The sequence below is a fragment of the Hyaena hyaena genome, unplaced genomic scaffold (assembly GCF_003009895.1).
Source record: "Hyaena hyaena isolate Hyena2069 unplaced genomic scaffold, ASM300989v1 scaffold_393, whole genome shotgun sequence".
NCBI lineage: Eukaryota > Metazoa > Chordata > Mammalia > Carnivora > Hyaenidae > Hyaena > Hyaena hyaena.
This window is the reverse complement of record NW_024081025.1, coordinates 1,290,732-1,313,899: the sequence shown is the minus strand read 5'-3', so window position 1 is coordinate 1,313,899 and position 23,168 is coordinate 1,290,732. Positions and strand designations below refer to the sequence as shown.

The window sequence follows — 23,168 nt, the reverse complement described above, 5'->3', positions numbered from 1 at the left end:
AATGTTTAATCACCAGAGAAAAAGCAGATGTGGTTACCATAATGGACAGCAGAACAAAAACAATAATTAGAATAGCCTGACTTGCAGAGAGAAACCGATGGCATTGGGTATTTGATCATGGTGTCTCTGGAAAATAGATGGGCAATTTAACTCTTACTTGATCTGTATAAGCAGAAGAGTTCTAGGACTAGTGAATCATCAAAATAGAGTCATAACTTCTCAATCAATTCCTCATCTTAACCTAGTTTACATACCCTGAACCCTTTGAATGAAGGGGATGTCACTCCCCTTGAGAAACCTGCTGTACTGACAAAAATTCATATTGTTGATCTTTCTCCCAGCCTATGAGCACCAGAGGCAGGCAGAGATATTATTTGGAGATTTGGCAGGCCCTGTTGGTGAATCACAATGCAAACCTTGAGGGTTTTGGAAGAAAGCTTTACTTTCCTCTGCAGATACCTACTCTCCTTTTGAGAAACAACTTTTGGCTTACTATGAGCCTTAGCAAAAAATGAACATCTAATCACAGGCTACCAAATTATCATGAAGTCGGAGGTTCTTATCATGAATTGGTTACTATCTGATCCAGCAAGCCATAAAGCTGGGCATGCACAGCAACACTCCAGTATCAACTGGAAAGAGTATATATAAATTAGGGTCAAGCAAGCCCTAAAGGTGTAAATAAATTACAGGATGAAGTGACCCAAATGCCCATGGCCTTTACTCCTGCTACATTACCTAATCTCTACCCATCCATAGCTACTGGCTCAAGAAGAGCCAGCTAGCTAGTTGATTGTAGAAAAGAAACCTTGGGCTTGGTTTACAGGTTGTTTTCTCTGATATACAGGTACCACTTGAAAGTGGACAACAATTGTACTATGCCCCCTTTCTCATACATCTTGGAAGTTCAATGGTGAAGGGAAATCCTCCCAAGAGGCAGAATATTGAAAGTGATGTTAGGTGTCCATACTGCTTAGAGGGAGAAATGGCCAGAGGTATAAAACTGTCCTGATACATAGGCTGTGGCAAATGATTTGATGGAATAGTGAGTAATTCAGAAAAAAAAAATTAGAAAATTGATGACAAAAAAAATTGATTATTGTCGGTAGACCATTCTGAATGGGCAACAAATGTGAAGATATTTCTGTCCCATGTGTATGTTTACCAAAAGGTGCCCCAGCAGAGGAAGATTTCAATAATCAAATGGATACAATGACCCTTTTTGTGGATACTATGACTCTTTCCTCAGCCACTGCTGTCATTGCCCAATAGATTCATGAACAGTGGCCATGGTAGCAGAGGTGAAGATTATACATGGACTCAGCAACATGAGAATGCACTCACTAGACTGACCTGGCTATAGCCACTGCTGAGTATCCAATCAACCAGCAGCAGATACACACTGAGTTCCCAATATGGCAGCATTCCTCAGACACACTGTTAGCTATCTGTTTCCATCATGAAAGGGGCAGTGCTTTCTTCTTACCACAAAAGATACTTTGGATATAGAGCTTCTTTCCCTATGGGCAATATTTTTGTCCAAATTACCATCCATGGATTTATAAAATCCTTTATCTATTGTCATGATATTCCACACAACAATGCTTCTGGTCAAGGATTTCATAGCAAATGAAGACCAACAATGCTCACTCACTGGTAATACCATATTGTCCATCACTCTGAAACAGATGGCATGAAACAACAGTAGAATGGCCTTTGAAAACTCTGTCACAGGACTAGTGAGGTGGCAGTATCAGGCTGGGCTCTGGCAATATCCTCCAAGAGGCTATCTATGCTCTAAATCAACACCCGATTTATAATACCCCATCTCTCACGGATAGGATTCATGAGTCCAGCAATCAAGGGGTGGAAATGGGTGTGGCACCACTCACAATTATCCCTAGGAATCAACTACCAATCTCGTTTGGTAAATGCACAGTTTCTCTAGACAATATTCATCATTATAAAGAAAATCTGTTAGAAAGAAGCTTGGATTTTCTTTTTGAAAATGGTACTTGGAGAAACAATCATTGAAGCTTTGGAATTTCATAACAGCCAAGTTAACCAAAAAGAAATGAACATCAGCCCAAGATTTACTTCAAAATGTAAGGAACAGGAAACTTTAACAGAACGCTGTTAAAAGCTAATACATAGACAAGAGTTTCAATTTTCAATTTTCTCAGAGGTAGAGGCTCTCAGAGGTAGAGGTCCTGTTTGATGTAGAATATTCTCAAGTAACATAAGTTGGTCAGATATGCCCCTAAATAATGATTACCAGGGAAATGGCCAGTTAAAACTTGTCAGTGTAAGGAAATTAATTTCAGCAACTTCTACACTATCTTCTCCTCCATTTCAAGTAAGTGCACCAAAAACAACCACCTACTTGCTAATCCTCTCACTTTATACTTTCTTCTCTGGTACATGACCTCTTCCTTAGGATAAATCCAAGGAGAGGAAGGAATAACAATACCTCTATACTGTATGTTTCACTTAACTTAGGCCCATGTGAGTGGGTTCAACTGTGTGGAATTCAATCTGATCTGAAGGTTACACAAGCCTTAAAGAAAAAAATGTCAAGGTTCATTACATCAAAGTTGCCTCCTAACCCATTAGAAATAAAGCACAGTTTAGTAATTAACATGCTTACGTTTTTCGGACTGTCAAAAGACAGTCACATGAGTCTATCAAAGTCAGCATCTATAAAGATCTGCCTGACTGCCTATACTAGCTTCCCTCCCGGCCACACAACTCCCAAAGTGAGGATGTCACAAGTTCTGTTTTCTCTGAGGCCTCCCCTCTCCACCTCTCACCCCCATAACAGAATCTCTGTTTTAATGTCCTGGATGGTACCCCATTCCCTCCAAAATGGGCCTCTGCACTAGTCAGTCCAGTTTTCCCAGGGCCTGAATTTCAGGCCCCAGCCCCAGCCCTAACCCTGGGGCCCCACTATCTGTGATCAGACCTTTCTGTTTATCTACTTAGATATCACCTGCTTCCAGACTCTGTGTCACCGTGGCACGCCCACCTGCTGGGACACCATCTGCTGCACCTTGCTGGTCTTCCCGGACTCCAAACCCCTGCCTGTCTGGACAGCCTCCTGTAGCTGTCATCATCCGCCCTAGATAAGAAGCCCACTAGCTTGACTGAACGTTCTCCCATCAACTGAAACAAATTCCATTTGCAATAGCCTCATTCACTCTGGTAGGCATGTCTGTCCTGTCTTTAAAAAACAAATTGATCCATCCTTCTACCAACAAGCTCTTATTCTGATGTTAGGCTCCTCTGTGCCCTACAAAATATTTCAATTTAACAGGCTTGAAGAGATTGCATGTTTTTTAACAAAGAGTTGTGCGTATCATAAGCTTAAAAAAATTGAAGCCATGTACTAACCTGAACTAAAACAACCTGAGAGACAGGATTTTCACTGATATTCCAGAGGTAAACAGCAATCATCAAAGACAGAAATTGAAAAATGAAAAAAATGACATTAACCCTTAAAAGGTAAACAAAAGATCTATACAGCACAAAAAATGTTATAGAGATTGTCACAGTCTATACAACTATGAGATGGATAGATATTTTGCCTAGATTTTAAAGCAGTTCTTCAGTTATGCATATGTGCTTTAATTTAAAACAAGTGACAGGGCACTGGCTGGCTCAGTGGGTGGAGTGTGTCACTCTTGATCTCGACATTGTGGGTTCAAGCCTCACATTGGGTATAGAGACTACCTTAAAAAATCTTTAAAATCTTAAAAATGACCAAGAAAATGATCAATGTTAGACCACATAGCCACTAATACTCTATGTAGAAACAATGTTTTCAATAGTATAAGTCAAATGAGTTAAAGGTATGATGAAAACAAAGGCAAGAAACAAAACCTTAGAACAATACAATCTTCAAATTGGAAATACTCTTGTAGAAATCAAACCCAATGAAGTTCAACTACATGAAAACTGTATTAAACAGTCATACAGGCATTAAGAACTTTATAAATACCAGTTAATTTAATCTTCTTTTTTTTAAATTTTTTTTTATATTTTTATTTATTTCTAGGAGAGAGAGAGACAGCGTGAGCAGGGGAGGGTCAGAGAGAGAGGGAGATACAGACTCTGAAACAGGCTCCAGGCTCTGAGCTGGCAGTCAGCACAGAGCCCGACGCGGGGCTCGAACCCACGAACCGCGAGATCATGACCTAAGTGAAAGTCGGACGCTTAACTGACTAAGCCACCCAGGCGCCCCAATTTAATCTTCTTAATAACTCTCTAGGATAGGTACTATTCTATACGTGAGAACTCTGAAACACAGAGAGGTTAAGTAACTTGCCCCAGAATAAACAGCTAATAAATGGCACAAGCAGGACTGAAATTTGGCAGTCAAGGATTTGATCCACTGCACGTGTTCTCTCTCTGACTTATGAAGACTTATGCAGCTAGATGGTGTCAAAGCAAGGTATCAAATAGAGATTTCATTTCCTATGTTCAGTGCTCTTTCCATCAAATTTTTTATGTTGTTCAAATGTTCACCTAGTGTCCAAGAGACACAAAATCACATATGGTAGGCTAGCACATTGCCACAAACAAAATAGCCAAATAATATTATAATGTACTACTGAAATTACAATTGATGTGATGTGATTAAGCTATGAAATGTGTTTAAATACTAAGAACAGGCTCTTCAAAGTGACATATAGAAGAATTTTAAATGAAGTGGCTCATTTTAGGGGGCCCTTTGGCAATTAGCTCACAAAGTTGAGCCATGTTCCACATAATGTACAAATCGCATATAACCAGAAACCAGACTAAACCAAAGAGGAGACTTCATAGGTATTCACTGTGGGTATGACTGAAGGATACTGTCCATTTAGCTGCCCTGCAGCAGCCATGCCCACATATAAGGAACTGTTATACCCCCAAGACTTTAATAATAATCAGCAGCTAATATATTCATGAAGTCTTTCAACAGTGGGAAGATATGTCATCTGAGACAAGTCATAATCAGGTCATGTGCAGCTTTTGGTCAATGATTTCATCTTTTCAAAAGTTATATCCTTGACGTTTAGGGTTGTGTTTTAAAACAACCATAATCCTGGGGTGCTTGGGTGGCTCAGTCGTTTAAGCATCCAACTTTGGCTCAGGTCATGATCTCACAGTTTATGAGTTTGAGCCCTCTATCGGGCTCTGTGCTGACAGCTCAGAGTCTGGAGCCTGCTTCAGATTCTGTATCTCCCTCTCTCTCTGACCCTCCCCTGTTCACACTGTCTCTCTCTCTCTCTCTCTCTCTCAAAAATAAATAAAACAGTAAAAAAAACAACCATAATCCTTACCAATGGATTTTTAATTTTTTTTATTATTTTTTTTTAGATTTATTTCTAGGAGAGAGAGAGAGAGAACGTGAACAGGGGAGGGTTAGAGAGAGAGAGGGAGACACAGACTCTGAAATAGGCTCCAGGCTCTGAGCTGGCAGTCAGCACAGAGCCCGACGTGGGGCTCGAACCCACAAACCACGAGACCATGACCTAAGCGAAAGTCGGCCGCCTAACCGACTCAGCCACCCAGGCTCCCCTGGATTTTTTATTTTTTATGACTATAGTTATAATTTCTATGCTATTTACAAGGCAGTATAATAGACTGATGTTAAATTAATAAAATATACGCTATGTTCTCAAACATCTGTAAATTAGAATTTTTCAGGCTGAACTTATTTTGTAAAATAATCAAATTACCATAATTTTATTAAGAATATACTTAGGTGAAACTTGATACCTAACGTATGATAAATCTTCACTTTCAGAATATCATTTAACTTATAGAGTACATTAGCCCTTAAATTTTACTTCCAGCAGGTAGTTAATAGGTTTTATTTATCTTACAATTGTATAAAACATCTTGGAAAAACAAAAACAAATTTAAAACAAGTAAAATTTAAAAATGACTTGCAAGACTTTAATCCCAGTTATATTAGTTTAGAAGTTTAAAATGAAATGATGAATTACTTGTCCTCACTCCACGTGCTATAAGTGATCTGATTTGGTACCAGCTTACTATGAAGAACACCTGAGATTAAGTCTGCTTAAAAGAAACCGCAGACCTGAGTTGGAACTGAAAACCCTTGGCTAATTGGAGAGTTAGTTCTGTCTCCTCTATAATCTTGGCACACCCAAATCTTGCAGAAACAGACATGTCATGTTCATTAACTTGCCAGCTATTAACGAGAAAACTATAGGGCAAAGCAAAGCTGACAAGTAACTGGAAAATAAATGACCTCTGATCACCAGTGAAACCTGATTTACCTGGCCACATTCTGCTACCTATCGGGACAAAAGGAACAGAGTGCTAATCCAATGGAAAGAGGCAATAATTAGGTTTACCTGGGCAGGGAGAAAGCAATCTTAGAGAAAACATGACAGATTAAAGTCATAGTGTAATTAGCCATTCTAAAGGCAGGATATCAGGCATTTTCCTGATGAGGTGGCCCTAAGAATCCATTATCTTCTATTTTTTAATTTTTAAAATGTTTTATTTATTTCTGAGAGAGAGAGGTAGTGTGAGCAGGGGAGGGTCAGAGAAAGGGGGAGACACAGAATCTGAAACAGGCTCCAGGCTCTGAGCTAGCTATCAGCACAGAGCCTGAACCGGGGCTAGAACCAACGAACCTTGAGATCATGACCTGAGCCGAAGTTGGACGCTCAACCGACTGAGCCACCCAGGCACACCTATTTTTTTTTTTTAAACATAACAACCTGATGAAAAGAACAGTGGGTTGGCAAGTTTTGTCTCATTTTACCCCACACAATTGTTTCAGATTTGGGCTGGGTATTTTGAGGGATTCCATTAATCAGCTGTGCAACTCAGAAAGTCATTTCACCTCTCACAGCATTGTTTTTTGTTGGTTTTGTTTTGTTTTGTTTTTCACTTGCAGGCTAATTCTTCATTGTGATTTGCCTGGGAAAGTCCTAATTTATTTACATTTTCCTGACTTCGCATCCGGCTTGGGTTTTGTCATTTTCAAAAGGTCTCAGTGTTGACAACATATTAAGACGTTAGTTATTATGATGCTTTCCCCTAACCTGTCCAGCAATAACATCCTGTCATCCATGAGCCTGATTTAGGAGCTAGGGAGGCCACTAGATGTGAATAGAAAATATCTTATCAAGGAAAATAAAAATTTCACCAGGGAGAATAGAGCTAGAACTATGTCACTACAAAGATGTCAAAAACCGTGTTGTGAAAAGTAGTGTGAAATTATTTTTGTAAATTTTAAAAACACAAACCAGTACTAAATATTGAAGTGGTTGCATAAATATGTGCGTGAAAGTATAAAATAGATTGGAAGAATAGACACTAATTCATAGATGCTTCTGAAAGGAGATTTAATGAATTGGAGCTTTTTATTTCTTTAAAAAGAAAGGTGAAGCAAATATAAAATGAAATGCGATAATTCCGAGATATAGGGGTTGATTTTATTCTTTGTTGATTTTATTCTCTCCCTTGTTTAAATCTCTCAATACAGAAATTACAGAACATTGGCTACTGGAACAAAAGAAGGCAGAGCTAATCAAAGACAGGCCTGGAAAAGTAAACATATAGAAATGGCTCCTTAATTGCAGCTGGTGTAAAGCATAACTTGCAGTCAACCAGTCTGCTGAGCTGGTGTTATAGGCAATCACTAATTGCTTTATTGGTTCATGTTGGTCATAACCTAGCTATAGCACAACCATCTAAAGTTCCTTTGGCCTTCCTATGGTTAAATCAAACTATTCAATGGTTGATACCAGCTGCATGACTGAAACACAGGAACTGATTGCAACACAGATACTTAGCGATAAATAAAGCCCCAGCAACTTTCAAAGTCATCTCCAACATGCATAAGCAAGCTCTTTTTGAACACGTCATAACATTGTCCAAGATCCTTTTTGATATAACTGACATAGGTTGACAATATAGGTCCCTTAGCATAATTCAAAGAGCAGGAGACTAAGCTAAAAAAGGAATCATTCCAGCATCTAAGAAAATATAAATACTAAGCAAATGCTAACAAAGTGGAACAACTGATCCAATGTGTTTTGTAATGTTGTATGTGTTTCCTATTTCTCACTGCACATTTTAGAAAGATTTTGTTTTTATACATGCCAGGATTGGGCAAGGGGACTTTCTACATTAACGGGTATCATTTTTATTTTCTGGATGGTTTAAGACAGTCCAAGTGTTTCCCGAGATAAGACTCTAGGTCCCCATTATAACACTACCAGTTATCAAGTGTCCTGTTATAGGGTAAACATTTTAAATTAGTTCATGTATACTTATTTTATTTAATTCTCAGTGCAGCCCTAGGAGACATATGCTATTACTTATCCCCATTTCTTTGATGTTGGAATTAGGCCTCGGAGATGGGAAATTTCACCAAGGTCTAGGAGTTAAGTGCAAAGTTGGTGGGCTTGATTCCAGAGTCCTTAGAGTCCCTTACTGTATTGTCTTCATGGGGAGCCCCTACTTTATCAATGATATCAATAACAGATCCTAAAACTCTTGTCCTCAGAGAGAAGTTAACTACCAACCCGCCGTCCCCAGGTTCTTACCATCCCATAAATGAATTCCTTGTGCCGCATTCTTTCCTAATGGTACCCAGCTTCTAGAACTCTCTCAATTACCAGAGGTAGCTTATTATCATTTCAGGTAGCTATTTCTTTGATTAAATAAAAATAGGTCTTCCTCTGATTCGCATCCACTCAAACGAGTTTTCCTTCTTTTTTTTTTTTTAAATATTTTATTTATTTTTGAGAGAGAGATAGAGACAGCATGAGCAGGGGAGGATCAGAGAGAGAGGGAGGCACAGAATCTGAAACAGGCTCCAGGCTCTGAGCTGTCAGCACAGAGCCCAATGCAGGGCTCGAACCCATGAACCGTGAGACCATGACCTGAGCCGAAGTCGGACGCTCAACCGACTGAGCCACCCAGGCGCCCCTAGTTTTCCTTTTAATCATATGGAACAGATGATATTCCTGACATAATTGAAGAAAGTTCAAACTACTAAATGTCAGCCACTCCTCACACAGCTCTCTGTGGGGACTCCTCAAGTTCTGGCAGTTCACAAACCCTGGGGAATTGCAACATGTCTTCAGCTCTGTATCTTCAGTGCTCACAACAGTGCCTGGGACAGGGTAAATGGGGTAAGTGCTCAATAAATAATAAATGAATGAGAAAATGAGTTTTGCAAACACTACAGACATTAAAAGACTATTATTTTAACCACTAACAATTAGTGCTAAACTGTCTTTCCTCCCCTTTACGGGGGTGTCTGTTTGTTCTGCTCTTCCATTTTTTAATTTGTTTTGTTGCCCATTTTCCCCTGTAGAACTGACTGCTTCACAAATAGTTTTCTAACAATCTGCAAAGATGACAGTCTGGCTAGCATGAAATCAACAAGATTTATTTCTTTATCTTTAAGGTTGTACATGTTCAGTTTTGTTACTCTAACATGAAATGGCTAAGCCTCTCATTTGCTTTTATTATGAGAAGAGAATATTCTAGGGGCACCTGAGTGGCTCAGTAGGTTAAGGATCTGACTTCAGCTCAGGTCATGATCTCACAGTGTGTGGGTTCAAGCGCCACATTGTGCTGTCTGCTGTCAGCATGGAGCTTGCTTCAGATCCTCTGTCTGCCCCCCACCCCCGTACCCCTCTCCCACTTGTGTTCTCTTTCCTTCCCTCTCAAAATAAATAAATAAATTTTTTTAAAAAAGAAAGAAAACATTCTATGTATTTTGCCTATTTCCAGGCCTTTTTCTGAGGACAGTAGATAATATAAACATATTAAGTGCATATCTATGAACAACGACAAAAAAATATAAATGTATCCTTAAACCAATATTTGCTTAGGAGGGGTATTAGAGCTAGAGTATAAGCTGAATTAATCTTTTTTTTCTTTCTTCTTCTTCTTCTATTTTTTTTAAGATTCAGACATTTCCAGTCATGTCTCATGAGCCAACATGAAGATCCAAGGGTGAATCTGCAAGGGTATAACTTCATAAGTACCTAAAATGTTTTATAGGAAGGACACTGATAATGGCTGTTAGCCAGTCCCCAGGACCAAGACCTCTAAGAGAAAAAGCCACCTATTAATAGTTCTGGCCCATGGATAAGAGAAGGAGAAAACTCTTTAGAGTTGGTAGGTAAAGAGGGTTAAAGAAAGAAACCTGATCCAAGAGCAATGGTCAGGATAGAAAAGAGGGGAAAGGTGGATAAATGCAGAACATTGGACAATTTGACCGTAGAGTCAAAAGGCCACCACAGATGGAGAAGAGGCAGAGGTGGGGGGTCCATATCAGTTGAGGAACCATTACAGAAAGACATGCAGCAGGGGCAGTGGCCTCAGGAGGAATATCAGTGGCCAGGAATCAACACATTGACCAGAGACATTGAGGACTAGTAGAGAACAGAAAAACATTAGGAGGATCATGGGTCTACTGATTACTTTTTCTCATGAGATATTTGGGGCTTGGAGTTTAGCAATTTTTCTAATAGGGTCCAGGATAGAATATTACTGTTTTGTTAATGTTAGTGTGAATTGTCATAGTGCAAGCTGATATTACCTGGGATATTTAAAATAAAGTAAAACTTTTTTCCTTAATTTCATTGTCCATTGCTGACAATGAAATTTGTTTTCCCACTTGTTCTAGGGCCCCAGCATTGAAGGAGCAAAGGCTACTCTAGAGGGAGGTGAAGAAAACAATCTTTCTTGTACCATACTCTACAATAAAATAAGAACTACTCTTTCCACATTTGATCATCGTGACCTTCCTCTGCAACTATCCACTATGGCATAACCCAAGACAGGAAACTGGAATGACTTCATTTTTATTAGAGATAGCATTTTAACATATTACATAAATTCAAACATTACTCAATGATGTTGTAAATAACTTCTATTGAAATGAAATGCTTTGGGGCTCCTGGGTAACTCAGTCAGTTGAGCATCCGGCTTCGGCTCAGGTCATGATCTCACAGTTCATGGATTCGAGCCCCGCATCGGGCTCTGCACTGACAGTCAGCTCAGAGCCTGGAGCCTGTTTCAGATTCTGTATCTCCCTCTCTCTCTGACCCTCCCCTGCTCACGCTGTCTGTCTCTCAGAAATTAATTAAAAAACATTAAAAATTTTTTAAAAAGAAATAAAATGCTTTGGAATCTGTAAGAATTATAAAACTGTCTAACTGAAATCCCTTACTCTCTTGGATAGTTTAATTCAAATTTAGTTGACCTCTTTAGGTGGAATAATCCTAATTTCTATGTCATTATTTGGTTATCTCTAGAATCCCATCTTTATTTTTAGCTAAGACATAGTATATACTCACTCTACAAAATGTCTGTAATGCTTTGTGCCTACATCAGATACAACACCAAATGACCAGTATGCCAGGTTGGGCTCTGCTTTATTAAGCCCTCAGACAGTAGTGCATTTGGAATATTAGTCAGAACTTGCTGATTTATTAATTCAAAAAATTTCAAGAAAAAAGAATTTTCGAATTGCACATTATTAGGCATGCTGCTTGAATCTTTTTTCTTTTTATATGTACAGAAGTTTTAAGATGTTCATATTCAATTCTATCAAGCTTCAATTATAGTTGCTGCCTTTGGTGTCATATTAGACAAGATTATAAAACTATTTACCAATCCATTTTCCTCTAGTTATGTCTCACTTTAATTTGATAGATATTTGTATCTGATATGAATAGAACATCCATATTTACAGGTTTTCCTAACATTAACCAATTACTCGAAATGTGTTTACATAATAATTGGTATTTCTTCCTCTAACATGAAATGCTGTCTTTATTATTTATACATTTACCTTTATGTGCTTAAATCTCTTTGGAGAATTTTCAAGCTCACTTAGTTCCTCTAAGTCTCTGTTTTAGTAAAACTATACCATCTTAGTAATTGTAACTTTATAATACTTTTTTAACTTGAAAATAAAACTCCTTCTTTATTATTCTTTCTCAAAAAAGTGCTTTCCCACACTGTGCATTCTTCCACATGAATTTTAATAATCATTTTGTCAACATCTCCCTAAAAATCCATTTTATTTTGTTTATTTTAATATATATTTATTTTTGAGAGATAGTGTGAGCAGGGGAGGGGCAGAGAGAGAGGGAGACAGAGAATCTGAAGCAGGCTCCACATTGTCAGTGCATGGGGCTTGAACCCATGAACCATGAGATCATGACCTGAGGCAAAGTTGGATGCTCAACAGACTGAGCCATTCAGGTGCCCCAAAATCTCTGTGTTTTTAAATGGAATTTCATTAACTTTATAAGCTAATCTGGGGAAGCCAACACCATTACAACACTTGCTGTTCTTATCCAGGAATACAGTATTATCTCCATTATTGCTAATCTTATTTTGTGTTTCTCATAAAATATTACTGTCTTCATTTAAGCCTTACACATTTCTTATACAGTTTACTCATAGGTATATAATATTTTGTTGCTATTATAAGTGAGATTTTCTCATCATGTTTTAGTTGTTATAGAAAAGTCAATGGATTTATTCACATTTATCTTTTGTATGACCACTTAACAAAGTTTCTTATTCTAATAGTTCTTCAGTTAATTTTCTGGGGATTTTTAGTAAAACAAAATCATTTTTAAGTAAAAACGATGTCACTTCTTTTCTAATAATTAAAACCTTTGAGAGTCAGCATACCCTATAATTTGAGATTAAAGAAACATGAGCTAAACCATTTGGGTTCTAATCACTTATTAGCTGTGTGACGTTGGCCAAGTTACTTATCTTCTCTGAGCCTTAGTTTCCTGATTTATAAAATGAAGATAATAATAGTTCATATGCTAGGATTGTTGTGAAGATTAAATGAGTTAATATTTGTGTAGTATTTAGAATAGTTTCTAGCATATATAATTAGAGCTTTAAAAATGTTAGTCATTTAAAAAATTTGTTGTATTGGCTAGAATTTATAGAATGATGTTAATTGTAATTGATGAAATTGGGCACCCAGTAAGCCTCTAACATTTTTTTTCTTGAAATTGCTTTTTCACAATTTAATAATATCCTTATATTCCTAAATTACTATGATGTTTGTATGTGTTTTTTCTTAAGAGAAATACAGTTGCATTTTATCAAATGCTATTTGAAATTCTACTAAGAAATAAAAAGGATAGTCTATGACTATGAAATTATTTTAATAAATTTCCCAATATTGAACCACTTGTACATTCCTAGAATAAACATCCTTTGCTGTATTATTCTATTTTGTTGATTTCTTCATTCCTATGTCCAGTGTCAATGAATTTCTGTGATTCTCTTTTTTGTCCTTTGTTATTAGTGTTTTGGGGGCATGTTTTGTTTTTTAGTGTTATCCTTTTTTATTAAATGAATCAGAAAATTGTTCATCTCTTTTGTAGAGTTCATAGAGTATGGGATCATGTGTTCCTGAAAAATGTGTATTTTCAACCACTGATTATAAATACCTAATGAAAACATGACCCTTTGCTCATCTAAAGAGAATATTTTAGCTCCTGCCAAATCTTGCTACCCAAGCTGGTTAAGAACATAGGCTTAAGCATCAGACAAAATTAGGCTCAAATCCTAACTTCACCACCCACTGGTTAAATGTGTGTACTTTGCAAGGTGCATTTTTATCACAGAGAAAAATCATACTTTCTTTACCTTCCTCACATGGAGTTTTTGTGAGGATTACAGAAGACTGTTTATAAACCACTATATTCTTTACCCACAATAAAGACTCAATAAATTATTTTGTTAGTCTTAATTTTCCTTAAGTACAAAATTAATGTTTACAATTTTACTTGCTATATTTTCTTAGTATGGAGATTTTGGTTATTTATAGAGAAAGATAAGTGGTTTTGATAAAATTATTGGTGTGAAATTGCTTCATAATAAAAGGTAGCTTTCGTTTAAGACATGTTACTCTCTGCAGTCATAAATTTAAAAGTTGACATGGAAGTAAAAATACTCCAATAACACATGAAAATGAATGCATTGCCACTGTCTCCATGAAACTACTGTGGGTTATTAAAAAGAGTTGTACTGGTTTTGAGAAAACCAGGCAATGAGCCTAAACCAAATTTAATGTCTTCTACTCTTTCCTGTTCCCTTGGAGCTTTTTGTTCTCATGGGAATCTGACAGTGGGAGGAGATGTTAAAACCTTCACACAGGCTGATGCTTATTCCATGTTTTCTGATCAGCTATTTGAAGCGCAACAGGAGGGATGTCTCTCTCTTTGGCTAGGAGAATGCACCACTAAGACAGTGAAGCAGCTTCAAATATAAGTCCTGACAACATAATAGAATTTTTGTGAAATATGAAGATTGAAAATGAATGTAGCCTCATTTTTAAAGGGCACACAATAGGTGAATAAAAGCATATACAGATATAAATACATATGATACATATCCTATATATATCTGAGTATATACAGAGATCTATATATATTCATACTCACCTACACAAATGGGTATCATTTATATATACATATATACATCATTATCATATAGATGTCATTTATAAATATGAAATACATGATATATATGGATATATAGCTATGTATCACCAGCACAAAGAAGTCTGTTTCTCAAAAAAAGAGTACTTCACATTTTGTCCACCAATTATTGTTATCAAGAAATATTTTCTTGGGGTACCTGGGTGGCTCAGTCAGTAGAGCGTCTGTCTCTTGGCTCAGCTCAGGTCATGATCTCACAGTTAGTGAGTTCGAGCCCCGTGTCAGGCTCTGCACTATGCAGAGCCTGCTCGAGATTCTGTCTCTTTCTCTTTGCCCCTGTTGCACTGCGTCTCTCTCAAAACAAACAAACAAACAAACAAACAAACAAACTTTTAAGTAAATAAATAAATAAACTTTTAAAAAGAGAGAAAGGAATATTTGCTTGTATTTACTATGGTCTCTGAGGAGAACAGAATTGACCTGATGTAATGAGTTTCTCTTCTGTTTTAAAAGCTATAAATTTTAAACATTATTTTGGTAGTCAGACTTCCACTGCTAAGAACAACTTAAACAAGCACACCTAAGAATGTAAATATCAAACCAGGCTCAACCTCTGTACTAATCACTGGTATCCAGCAAACACAAGATGAAAATGTCAATCTCAAATTCTCAGCATGCATTATTTGCTATTAATCTGACATTAACAATAGATTCTAACAAGTTTCGATTAAACTGTATTGACTTTTTTTCTAAAATAAAGACCTACCACTGTACCTTTTCTTTGCTGTCCTCTTGCTTTATAGCAACAATGATATTTTTAGGGACATCTCAATCGCAGGATCGATGGATCAAAAGTGTACCTACTTCTATCTTTCCTGCCCCCTGTGTGGCCTCAATAACTTGATGGTTTCCAGCTTCCCCCAGATTTCTCTTGATTGAGTGCCTTTCAATATATTCTTGACCCCTGAATGAAACAAAGGGTGGAAAGGATTTATTAAGATTAACGTTTCTCATTCCTTGTCTCTTTTGGAAAAGAACAAATGGTTCCTTGGGCAATAACATTGTCTAACAACAAAATGCCACACAATTTTAAAACAACATTCATTGTTATTTTTTCATTCCTCATCCTGATTTTTTAAATACTCTTCTGATTTATAGCAGGAATAGGATAAACTTCCTTGAGTAAGCAGCTCAATACTCCCTTATAAATGAGGAGTATGTTTCTTCTTATTATTTTGTTCACTGTTCAAACTCATCAATTGTGTTCTGAGCAATCTTTCTTCTGTTTTGCTTCTAAGGCTGTGTAACATGAGCAGTCACACACATTCTTACTGAATGGTAAAATCAACAATATAGCAAGATTTATATTTTCCATCAGCTTTTCAAATTTTCATTGAAAACAGATTCACTAGCTGAGTGACAACCTTTCTCAAATATGTGATTTTAAAGCAACAAATCCCTGCAGCAGTTCATCTTTGAATTCCAATCCCAAGGAGCAAGGACATTGTTTTCCCCATAATATTTGGAATTATGGAAGAGAAAACGAACCCAGTAAAATTCAGCCCACACATAATGCCTTGACATCGAGAAGTAGCTTGAAAATTTGCTGTGAATATGCATCTGATCCACTTGCTTGGTTTTCCTGTTCATACCTTTTAAGTATTTACATATCAAAATCTCCCATTTTTAAAACTAATTATACAGAACACAAATTGGTTATTTTCATTTCCACATATATTCTTGATAGATGTGGCTAAAACTGATCACTGGGAAACCAGGCCCCTTTTCATTTGGGCCGTCTACATATTTGAGCACGTGGTAAATGCTTAGTTGTCCTAAATGAGACCACCATGTTTCATATTAGGGAGATTACCTGTCCCTTTTTCTACAAAGTGTGGGGCGAGTAATGTCAATATTCCTATGCTTATATGTGCTATCTAACTGTACAAAGGTTGTTCAGAGCAGGAAAGAGTCTGCTGTTTTCTTCTCTCCCCTCTTCCTCATAAACCACCGAACTGTCAATTTCAGGCTCAGATTGTTCCTCAGCTCACTCTTCCAATTCCATTCCCATATGCCCACACCTTCCTCCACTTCATCAGTTCTTACAGATGTTATGACATTGCTCACTAGGCTTCCTGGTTTGCATCAGCCCCTTCCGGTCCATTTTCCACACACCATTCATGTTGGGACACTAAGTCTACTTTTAATTTGTATAAAACCCAAGAATTATACATAGTGGAAATATTTAACCATTATTCTCAAAGGAAGTGCCTTGTCCCTCAAATGCCAACACTATTATGCTAACCATCTTTTAAGGTGGTTTTCAAATAATTTCATTATTCTTCTTTTTCCTTCGCTTCTCATATTTCCTCATAGCTTACAAGTAATCCAGCATAAGAAAGTCCAAGGTCATTGTAATAAAGGGGCAGAAACAGTGACCTTAGTTCCGGTTCCAGCTCATCCATTTATCACCTGTTGACTTTGAGGAGTCATCTCCTTTCTTGTTAGGTAAATGGCAGAGCCTTGTTTATCAAGTGGGGATGGAAATATTTATCCTGCTTATCTCTCTAAGCTGTTCTGGGAATCAAGGGTGATCACATACAATAAAATACCAAATATGCAACACGGTTATTACCTCCCCTGAAGTACTGCAACAATAAAAAATATGCTTCTTGTGTGTTAACTCTAGATTCAGACTGGGATTCTAGAAAAGGTAGCTGTGATCACACTTTTAAGCCTTGCAGCTTCCCTTTGGGACTCTGATGCTCTAAAGTGTTTTGTTTAAGCTTCCAAAGCGGGGGAAATACCAAAAGAATCATACTCTAACATATTTGGATTTCTAAGACATGCTGAATCTAAAGAGGAAAGAAAAGGAAAAGGGGTGCAAACAGCGACAAATTTTACTTGGCTAAAACTACCGTAACTGAAATAACATTTGTGGCACAAATGTTAATGCAATCTCCGAAAAACCCAGATAATTACTCCATACATTACTGGACACTTTCAGATATGAAATATATGTCTATTCTCTATCATTCTGTTGTAGGTTTTAACTGGAGAATATGGAATATGTATAACAAGATGAGCTTGTTTTGTTTCTAAAGAGAAAATACAAAATATCAACCCAAATATCATTTCATATATAAACAGCATTGTAGCCTCAATTCAAGGAAGTGTATATTTTAGACTAAAAAAAAGGATGGGGGAATTTTTTTGAACTCATGCATCTAAACAAACCAAAGAAAGTGTAGAAATTAAATATAGAAATAGAAGGGCAGAGTGATACGAATAAAGACCACAGCTATATTTTCTTAAAATTTGGTGAAATGAATGTTAACCAGAGTTCACAAGGTCTAAATTTTCCTTTGAGTTGCATAGATACAATCAAGTAAATAAAGTAACTCTCAATGAAGTATAACTATTTTATTTGAAATTATTGTCACATATTAAGAAGGATCTGGAAGTTTGTTTATTCATTTAGATGTTCAAAATCAATACTTGCTGAGTGCCTTCCATACATGAGACAATACACAAGATGCAACAAGATGTGCTGGTTTGAACCTGTTGGTCATAATGGGCTAGCAACAAATGCCGAAAGAATTGCACAGATAGGTCATATAGAAACCACCCTATTCTGCCTACAATGTACATCATCCTTTGCTCTCAACTAGCAGTCTCTGGGCCATTCTTAAGGGATCCCAAGTCAAATGCTGCTTGCTTTGTAAAGCTCTTTGGAACTGCTCCAGTTTACAACTAATCATAATCCCTGCCACTAAATCACTTTGTTCATAACTCTCCGATGCACTAATCATGGCAGTTATGCATTGCAGCTTTGTGTATAACAATCTTCCTTAGTAGCCTGTGAACATCTTGAATGGCAATGTTTTATTCATCCATCCACAAGACTTAGCATGACATACTGTAAGTGCTCAATTAGTGACTACTGAATGGAAAATTCATACATCTTTACTTGCAGGAGCAAAAGATATATCATAACTTTAAAATATTTACAAATGTTTTATGTTCACTTTTGCTCTATGCATTTCTTTTTTTTTTTTTTTTTTTTTTTAATGTTTTATTTATTTCTAGGAGAGACAGAGAGACAGCGTGAGCAGGGGAGGGTCAGAGAGAGAGGGAGTCACAGACTGAAACAGGCTCCAGGCTCTGAGCTGGCAGTCAGCACAGAGCCCGATGCGGGGCTCGAACCCACGAACCGCGAGATCATGACCTAAGCGAAAGTCGGACGCTTAACCGACTAAGCCACCCAGGCGCCCCTATGCATTTCTAAAAAAGTGAATTTATACCATGAATTTCTCCTTTGATGAAAATATAAAAAACTCACGTATTCATGTATAAAAGTCTTCACAATAAGGTTATATTATTTTAGTCAAATTCTTTTATTTATTCTTGTTTCTCTCTCATTAACTCAACCTATTCTCTCCTATTTTTCCTACTATACATGCTTGATTTCTATAACAGAGTTTTTAAACCAATCAATCAGCCAAATCCTTGACAACTACTATATTTTCAAAAGTTTTAGTAGCTACTGTACATACATAAAATTGTAAATAAACTGTTCCATCCATGCAGCCAGTAAGAAAACAGTATTGTCTACCATGTAGTAGACACCACGGAGGAAACACAAACTGTTTCAGGAGACAGAAGCTTGCAGCTAGAGTAGCTGATAAGATAAAGTAGTTTGATAAATGACCAAAATCAAAATTCAACCTAAATGTCATATTTCTACTTTATCTGAAATTTTGAATGAAATCTTAGTAGCTGAAAAGTGAATTAAAAGGAACTGATGAAAATGACAAAGAATCAGAGATATATTCATGTTTCCCATTCAGTTAATATAAACAGTTAAACAGCCAGCTGTCTTCTTAGATTCAAGTCAATACCATAAACATTTGTAATAGGCAAAGTAAAAACAAGTTTTCTAATTAAAAATGTAATGCCGGCATTGTACAACTGCTTTTATTATAGGAATTTGGCAAAGTTGACCAACTTTGTCTTAAAAATATTGACAAACTTTGTCCCCATAATCCCACTGTGAAATTCTCTAGACTCATCAGGTCCTTAGGGTAATTCTCTTTTTTACTTTGCTGTCCGTATTGCTGCTGCTGAGATGAGGATGAGACAAAGAGACTTTAACATTTAATAAACACGTGTTCTGTGTCATGAGTCTTGCTAGACACTTAGCATTTTATTCCATTTAATCATCACAATTAATCTACCACATAGCAGACTTTTTTCAACGCTTAGAGATAGTAAGATACCTCCCTAAGGTCACATAGCTAATAAGTCACAGAGACAGAATTCAAATTCAGCTCTGTCTGACTCTAAAGCCTGTGATTAATCCACTATGCCCCATGATGTCTCACAATATTCTTGCGACTACTGACCTAGATTGTATATGTAACTTTTTCCCTATATTATTTTTCTCTTATGACTAAACAATAGTTATTGTTTTGCTTCAAAGCTCTAGGAAATACGAATTTTTTGGAGAATTGATTCAAAAATAATTCACTTATTCATTCCCTCTCATTTTTCTTTTAAACACTTCCCATTCCTGCATATCTCATACCAAAGAGAAACAATTTTAATGCTAACTGCCGGCTGCATTTATTTTTCACATTCACAGAATTTGGGTGGATGTAAAGAAGCAAATTTAAAAAGCTCCCTACTATGGACTATAGGCCCAAAGAATAAAATAAAATAAGCAAAGTTAGTCCTGTAAATGATTTCATAGTTTGCACACTCTTGCATAATATCATTAAAACCTAAAACAAGGCTGTTGTGAATACTGACTGGGCTGTCCTCATGAAATAACATGGTACTTAAAGAATTCTGTAGTGATCGAGAGCACAGATTCTAAAGACATACTTTCTGATTATAAATCTGTACTGTGTATATTTGGTCTGGTTACTTAAACTTTCTGGGCAGGCCTAGATTTCCCCACATGTAAAATATCAATAATAGTACCTATCACATACAGTTATGGCAAGGTTTAAATGATACATGTACTTAATTGAAGCCATATAGGACAAAGCTCAGTACATTCTGTGCTTAATGTTTTAGATTTATTAATATTCTTTTTTTAATTTTTAAATGTTTATTCATTTTTGAGAGAGACAGAGAGACAGAGCATGAGCGAGGGAGGGGGAGAGAGAGGAGACACAGAATCCAAAGCAGGCTCCCGACTCTGAACTGTCAGCACAGAGCCCAACATGGGGCTCAGACCCACAAATTGCAATATCATGACCTGAGCTGAAGTCAGATGCTTAACCAACTGAGCAACCCAGGTGCCCCTACATTTATTAACATTTTTATGTAACAAAAATAAGTAGAATACTCCTATCAATTATGCATATGATAAAAACAGCAAAATGATCACTCTTAAATGGTAAGCAGGTATAAACAACAGGGCATCTGAGAAAACATTTAAATTTTCTGTTACTATTGATATAAATATCCAAGTAGTCCTCTAACTGAACAGCTTAGACATAATAGCGAGTGTGTATGTATGGGTATAAAACAAAAATCTATGTGAAATTCTTGAGAGGAATTTTTAAGCTTTTAAGTTGTTGTTTTTTTAAAGCATATAGTTCCCTCCAAGAATATAGACCCTAATGCAACAAAGAAGCTTCCCCTTTGTACTGACAGCAGCAGACAAACAGTTAAGGTCCAAGACCAGAAGTATTAGATGAAAACAAAGTGAGAGGAAGGGAAATAAGGTTTCTATCACTTCTCTTTCACTGGTCAGTTCTAATTATTTCTCAAATCTAATAGCTGCACGTTCCTCTGCTTCACACTTTAGCCTCTGATGCAACTGTGTGTTATTCCAAGATATTGAAAGAGTTCAATTTTGGCCTTTAAAATAATGTGCCTGGATCTTCAGGAGAAGCCATTGCTTAACACAGGCAACTTTCAATCCTAAAAGCAAAACTCAGCCTTCCTACGAAAGCTGATTAGTCTTGACATTTTATCGACTCTCCTGAAGAGTCATTTATGGACCATGTCAAATATTAAAAACAAAATAAGATGTGGGCCTGGAGAAATTATCTTCTGACTTGACCAGACCAGAATTAACTTGCTGAGTTTTCTCAAATGTAAATATTTGCTTTGGTTAAATAAAGTTAATAGGGAAAGTTACATATTCCATGAGGCATAAAGAAAAATTACTTTCCATTCATTACCCAGAAACCTTACCTTGCAAACTAAGCCTGAAAGAGAAAGAAACTGGAATGAATGTAGTTGAATGAGAATTTTAGCTGCGATAGCTACCTGACTTGCTCCCACTTCATGTTTAATTAAATTTACATCAATAATTCCACAAATTGCTTGCATGGTCATAGAACACAAGTTATCATCTTTGATTCTAAGGTCAAATACTTACTGCTAACAACCCTTGTGCCTCAGAGGGAGGCTTGGCCCCCTGTGAAACTGTACTGCTTCATCCATGGGGGCAGACCCACTACCATAACACCCCATGGGGGATGATGCGCCACCATGGCCCCTTGGTTGCTCAGCAACAGCCCCTTATGACTGCTCCTCTGGGACTACTAGGCAACAGCACATAGTCTCCCCCAGCTGCTCCCAGTGTACTGCTTCTCAAGAGGGCCAGGTTAACAGGAGGCCAGGGGCCCTAGTGACTAATTACATAATCTATACACATTTCTCAGAATGCTCTTCAACCATTGCTAAATAGAAATCAGAGCAGAGCTAGGTCCTATCTTGAAGGGTACTCTTGAATGTATCCTTAATTTAAACTCTATCCTTGGATCTTTAGAGAAGCTGACAGAAAACTAATGCATCAGAGCCAGAATCTGTGGTTAAAAAAAAGTCTATTTTAAAAAGCACACACACACACACACACACACAAACACACACACACACAAAGGAGGTCATTCTTTTTTCAATCAGATTTAAAATGTGACTTTCAAAGCTTTGGTATTTCAAAGGACTTTGCTATTTAGATATTGTCTTTTAACAGAACCCCCAAAAAAGGGGAAAACATAAGAACTTTATGTCTATTCCTGAGATATTGTAGCACAGAACTTTATTTAATATAGCAATATCTAGGAAAGACCTTCAATTCTTATCAAGAGTTAAACCTACATTTACATATTCAGTTTCAATGTATCGGTTTTAGAGTCAACAAATCTAAATTAGTCATATTTTTCCCTTTATATCTGACCTACCTCTTGGGACAAAGGCAACAGCTCAATCAACCAATCTAAAAACTTGCTCACACATCAGAACAAGAGTACAGCCTTGCCCCATCTTCCCCCCTGTCCTCTACCTCTCTGTTGTAGAGGAAGAGGCAGGTACCTGAGAGTCATGGTCTTGCAGCCAGTATACCACAGTACAAACAAGATTCTGGTACTCCACTACTTTAAAACCATCAGTCAAGTCTGAGCTATTTAGCATACGGAAGGCACTTCTCAAGCTACTTCCCATCAAACTTCCAGCCACACCTGCTGGGTCTACTATGTGATTTAATTGTAGCTCCCTAAACACACTACACACTTTAGGCCTCTTTCCTCTTTCTAGGACACATTCCCCTTTGCCTGGCAAACTATTGGTTATCTGTCAAGATTTAGTGATAACACCACCTCCTCTGAGAAACTGTCCCTGATTTTAGAATTACTTATAACCACCTCTGAGCTGATTCATCCTGCTGTAATGGCA

At 37.0% G+C, this 23,168-nt stretch overlaps 1 protein-coding gene across 4 annotated transcripts in view; it reads right to left on the bottom strand.

Moving 5' to 3' along the window:
• PKIB (cAMP-dependent protein kinase inhibitor beta) overlaps positions 1-23,168 on the bottom strand; it is a 108,794-nt gene that overhangs the window by 73,575 nt on the left and 12,051 nt on the right. Inside the window, exon 1 of one of the 4 annotated variants that reach the window (XM_039251516.1) lies at positions 21,874-21,946. The exons of the other annotated variants lie outside the window; for them this stretch is intronic. The gene's annotated coding sequence lies outside the window, so the exon portion shown is untranslated. Of the gene's footprint in view, positions 1-21,873; positions 21,947-23,168 lie in introns of those variants that run through there. 4 annotated transcript variants of the gene reach the window in all.